This window comes from Nanorana parkeri, unplaced genomic scaffold (genome assembly GCF_000935625.1).
Source record: "Nanorana parkeri isolate BGI_ZX_2015 unplaced genomic scaffold, ASM93562v1 scaffold214, whole genome shotgun sequence".
NCBI lineage: Eukaryota > Metazoa > Chordata > Amphibia > Anura > Dicroglossidae > Nanorana > Nanorana parkeri.
The window spans coordinates 1,099,502-1,105,770 of NW_017306482.1; positions in this window are offsets into that span (position 1 = coordinate 1,099,502).

Sequence of the window (6,269 nt, forward strand, 5' to 3'; positions counted from 1 at the left end):
CCTAATGCAATCTACTTCTTCCAGCCCCCATCTAATGCAACCTCATCTTCTTATAACCCCCCACCTAATTCAATCTCCCCTTTTGACACACACACCCAATGCAATCTCCCCTATTGTACTCCTCCACCCCACCTAATGCAATCTCCCTCTTTGACCCCCCCAATTAGATCTCCCCTTTTGACAACCCTCATCTAACACAATTTTCCCTTTTGACACCCCCCTTCACCCCTAATGCAAAGTCCCCTTCTTACACACCCACCACCCAATGCAATGTCCCCTTTTTACACCCCACACCTTATTTAAGGTCACCTTCTTACCCTCCCCCCCAGCATGGTCAATGGACACTCATTGCACTCCAACACACCTTGTCTGCAAACTTGGCCCTCTTGTATTCTCACCCCACTGCACAGCCAAAGAGACTTCCGGCTCCATCGCCACGCCCTCTTATGCAAATAGACCCGTGCACGGAAAGCCTTTGCGTCAAGATAGGGCTCCGCCCCTTATGCTAATACCCCCTTGGTCCAGTAGAGCTGGTACCGGTGTAGCCCCGCCCACAGACCCGGGATTGTGCTGAACGCAGTTCTCGTTGCAGCCGGCAGGGTGATCGGGCGCTGAGTGAGCCGATTATATGGTCACCAGTGATCTACAATACTTGTCCTACAAAGCGTGCCAGACGATATTCAAATCATCAGCAAGCTGGACACTGTGCTGCTGCCTGGTATCTGCTGCTTCCTCTTTGTCAGAATTACAGGATGCAAATAAAACACAAATGCAATGAACAATGGGCATTGTGCGGGAACAAGAGGGGCCAGAGAGGGAGAAGTGCTTTAATTACAGCAAATGATTGTCACAATGTAAATACACTGAGTGCTGTCAGAGAGAGCAGACATAGAGGAGCAGATCTCTGCTAGAGGAAGACTTGCATCCCATCCTCTGCACTCATCCAAGGTGAGATCTGGTATTATTTCATGTTCTATGTCATATAAGGGTGATGATTGACTTGTATCTAGAGGAATCATAAGGCTTAGGAAAAGAGCAATGTTTAAAGGGTGTCTATGGTTATTAATATTGGTGTAACTATAGCCATAGCAGCCTAGGCAGGTGTTATGGGGCCTGGGGGTGGAAGGGGCCCCATTAGTATATTGAGGCAAATTAAACATAGAACATATGATGATAATACAGTACTGTGTCATTAAGGGTTGGAGTGGCTGCAGTTGAGGACAACTCTAATCCTATGTAAAGTCTACAGTGTAGAGAAGACTTCAGATGCACAAGAGGAGCTCAAGAAGAGGTCATCAGGGGTCCCCCTATTCCATTTTTTCCTATGGGGCCACGTGATCTATAGCTACAGCCCTGGTCATTACCGTAGTATATCTATATTGCATTTCCATAAATTCTATCCCACTCCTAATAACCATATACATCTAGAAGTTTGTGAACTTACTGAAGATGCCCATAGGAGGGTACTACCTCAATGCGCTGACACCATTTCACTCAGCCCTGAGAATGTACACTTACTGGTGTCACCACTCTCACAGAGCCCGTCTTCTGAACTGCAACTCAACGTCTGAACAATGTAACATCATTGCTTGTTGGAAGCAATGCATGATGGGATTAGGTAGTCTTGAGAAATGGATATTGCATCACATCAAGCAGCAGGGAAAGAGACGCAAAGCACACTGGGAATCCAGGAAGTTGTTGGAAGTGAAAGTTAGACGGAAGGCAGCACTCACTACATAAAAGGGATTTTCTTTCAAGAAAGCTTTGATTTATAAAAAACAATTTATGGGGAATGAGCCATTGACTGTGCATGCGCCAATGACGTCACCCCACTGCGATATCTCAGCAGGGAACGGATGTGGATGCTCATTATCCCCTCAACCAAAATGATGTTATATCCTCCTGACAATGGTGTATAGCTGAAAATGGGAGTTTAATTCAACTTTAAGAAACATAGGGGCACAGTTATCAAAACTGGAGCAGAATCTGGAGCAGTTGCCCGTAGTAACCAATCAGCTTCTCTCTTATTTTCGGGGTTTTTTTTGCAAAATATTTTATTAAAGGAGAACTATGAGGTGAGTGATCTTCACTCATCCTCATAGTTCGAGTCGACGTTTGACAATTGAACTGTCACACGTCGGCTCAATAGATCTGGAAGTGAGTGAACACATACCGTTGCTCGCTCACTTCTCGATCACATCCCTGCAGAGAGCCGTGACTGTCACTCACCGCTCCCTGCTGGGATTCCCCCCTCTCTGATCCTCCAGCACTGACTGGCGGAACGGACGGGGGAGGGGGCGGGTACAGCTGGCTCGGCATCTAGATAGGCAGAGCCCGCTGTCAATCACGCAGCTGGGTGGATCTCAACAGTAATGTTGGGATCCGTACCGGCGGTCTCAGTATACCGCGAGCTGTAGTTCGCGGTATACTGAGCTTTGGGTCACGGGAGGACGCTAGTTTGTGTCCTCCCATGACCCTTAGGAGAACTATGGGGGAAAGCGCTGACCCCATAGTTGTCCTTTAAGTTAATGAAAGATTACATTGTCACAACGTGTGCATTCTATGATCAATAACAAAGAACCTCTGTCAGGTGTGAAGATGTATCAATTGTCCTTATAAGAGCCAAGAGGTTGTGATGAGCAATGGTTTGAGCGAGGTGTTTATGAAATGGTATCTTCAATGATTTTGCTCTTCTTGGGTAACATCGTCCTCAACGCAGTCCCTTGGATATTGTCCATGAGAAGAGTTGGTCCGGTGAAGTGAGCAATGAAAGCAATGAAAGTCCTTTTCAATGCTTAACTGAACATACTGAAGAGAGATTCTGATTGGTTACTATGGACAACTGCTCCAGATTCTTTCTGCTCCAGTTTCGATCAATTCCCCTCATAAGGATCTATTCCACATTAGTTGGATAAAAAGGAGGGGATCCAACGTTGGTGTATTCCACAGTCCTGCAACCAACACTGAAGGAACAGGATTCACTTTAAAAGCACAAAAAAAACCATCGTAATTTCTTCTAGAATCCTCATGAAGTGAGTAATGGGAAAACAGCCCAAAAAACTCCAAACCTCTTCTCCAAACATCTCAGACATGTGAGCATCAGCAATATACACAGCCTGGCTAAATAAAAAGTTGCACACTCTAATATTTCATTGGACAGCCTTTAGCTTTGATTACGGCACGCATTCACCGTGACTTTGTTTCGATAAGCTCATTCATTTCCATCCAGAGTTGTTTTCATTTTTCACCAAGATCTTGTAGTGATGATGGAAGAGTCGGACCTCTGTGTAAAGTCTTCTCCAGCACATCCCAAAGATTCTCAATGGGGTTAAGGTCTGGACTCTGTGGTGGCCAATCCATGTGTGACAATGATGTCTCATGCTCCCTGAACCTCTCGTTTCACAATCTGAGCCTGATGAATCCTGGCTTTTCTTCTTGGAATATGCCCAATGTGCCATCAGGGAGGAAAAATCCATTGATGGAAAAACCTGGCCATTCAGTATATTCAGGTAGGCAGCTGACCTCATTTTTTGGGCACATAACATTGCTGAACCTAGACCTGACCAACTGAAGCAACCCCAGATCATAACACATCTAAATCCAGGTGGTGACTTATTCTTGGCCAGGCCGTGTCCAATGGTATATACAACCTATAAACCAATAACTGTAGCATGTCAGTAGATTATACTTATTTATAGCTCAGCCTCCAACATCTACCTTTTGTTAGATACACTGCCCGGCCCCAAAAAAAGTGACACACTGGATTTTGGGCAGTGTTATGATCTGGGGTTGCTTCAGTTGGCCAGGTCTAGGTTCAGCAATGTTATGTGCCCAAAAAATGAGGTCAGCCGCCTCCCTGAATATACTAAATGACAAGGGTTTTCCATCACTGGATTTTTTCCTCCCTGATGGCACATTGGACATATTCCAAGATGACAATGCTAGGATTCATTGGGCTTAGATTGTGAAAGAGTGGTTCAGGGAGCATGAGACATCATTGTCACACATGGATTGGCCACCACAGAGTCCAGACCTCAACCTCACTGAGAGTCTTTGGGATGTGCTGGAGAAGACTTTACGCAGAGGTCCGACTCTCCCATCATCACTACAAGATCTTGGTGAAAGATTAATGCAATTCTGGATGGAAAATAATGTTGTGACATCGGTGAATGTGTGCCGTAATCAAAGCTAAAGGCGGGCCAATTAAATATTAGAGCGTGTGACTTTTTTTTTGACCAGGCAGTGTATATTCACAAAAATATAAAGATTTAAATTATAACTTTCCATCTTCTGAACTTCTCTGTTGGTCCGGTGATGGGTGGGCTGGGTGACCAGAAAGGAGTCTTGGTGGGGGGTGTAGGACCATTCTTGACTTATGCAGGCAAATTTAGGCTTAAGTTCAGCCCCTACATCTCTGTATCATTATTTTCAAAAGCTTCATTCACACCAGCATGCGTCCATTAAGATACACAGGCTCAATTCACAAAGCTTTACATCAGGATAAGTATCTTTTTTTTTTAGTCATGTGACTGTCATTTTAAAATCTCATTGGACTGGGCCGAAAATAACTCACTTTTTCATAATTAAGTGTTGTGAATTTAGTGTTTTGACTCGCTGCCTGGTTTCGTGATTGGTGGATAAGCTGACCAATTAGGAAGCCGGATGGTTGGCCAGAAAGCCGGCTTCATGCTCCCTCGTCACCTGGTGAAGAGGAAGCATGGAGACGGCTTCCCTGCTAATCAGGAAGCCGGGTGGTGAGTCATTACACGGCGCCTGGCTTCCTTATTGGGACTTCTGGTATCGGTATTTGGTATTGCGAGTACTGAAAAAAAATATCGGTACTTGCACTCGATACCAAAAAACCTGTATCAGTGCATCCCTACTTTACCCCCTTCTCCAAACTAGTGGATGAATGACTGCTGGCAACTGCTCTGTCCCTTGTGATCTTGTACTGGACAGGAAGTTCAGGGAAGCGGCTTCAGCTAACACTTTTTGAGCAATTACAGCAACATTTTTTTTTCCATTGGGATAAAGGTTTTATATAAATAAAAAAACAACCATTGTAAGCCCCCCCGCCCCCTCCCTGCAGTGTTAAATGGTTTGCCCCAACCCTCTATCTTCCATTGTTGCTGGACAGCTTGGCCTGTTGAAGGAAGTTAAAAAAACAAACTTAGTGGACGGATCACAGGGGGAAATTAAAGGATAAAAAACCTTAAAGGAGAACTATGGGGTTAAGACTTTTCCCCATAGTTCTCCTTAGGGTAACGGGAGGACACAAACTAGCGTCCTCCCGTCACCCTAAGCTCCGTATACCGCAAGCTGTAGCTCGCGGTATACTGAGACGCCGCAGCTGAAGCGGATCCCGACAATTATGCCGGGATCCGCCCAGCTGCGTGACTGACAGCTGGCTCTGCCTATCTAGAGGCAGAGACAGCTGTACCCGCCCCCTCCCCCGTCCGTTCCGCCAGTCAGCGCTTTTGGGGAGGGGGGAATCCAGCCCCTCCCCTGTCACGGCAGAGAGACGTGACAGTATCGAGAGGTGAGCGAACGCCGGTATGTGTTCGCTCACCTCCCAATCTACTGAGCCGACCTGTGACAGTCTCATTGTCACAGGTCGGCTAGAACTATGAGGTGAGTGAAAAGCACTCACCTCATAGTTCTCCTTTAACAAAGAAAACCAATGTAGCCAACACATCTAAGGATTAGTAAACTGCAATTTATTACAGTTTTCATTTGGCTTGAGCTGCACTTTAGATTACCTAGGTAAGTGACGGGCGTACTTCAAGTGCAATCCCAGCTCGATAAATATGCCCCGATGATACAACATCTGCCATGTTTCTTGTGAATGTATTTGCCGTCACTCTGTGCATTTTATGACAGTTATATTTTCTCTTTCCATGCAGAATATGTATGGGAGCAATAGAAAGCTGTAAGTATATATATTTTGGCATATGTTTATTATTAATTGCTTACTGGTAATCATTCAGCCCACGTACTGTAGTTCTGTTTCTTCTTTCAGGTCTTCTCTGCCTTCACAGACTCCATGCAGATACGGTAACGTAAACGTCATTGGCTTTGAGTCATCAAATGTAGTGCTGGTTAGAAGATCTCATGGAGTCAACGTGTTTTGTGAATGTAAAGGGAAAACTGTTTTTTTGGATGCAGTAGGGAAGGGTTAGACCAGGTGTGGGCAGACTCCAGCCCTGCAACTTCAGTGAAACTATAAATCCTATCAAGCATCTGCCTCTGGGTGCAATGCCTCATGGGAC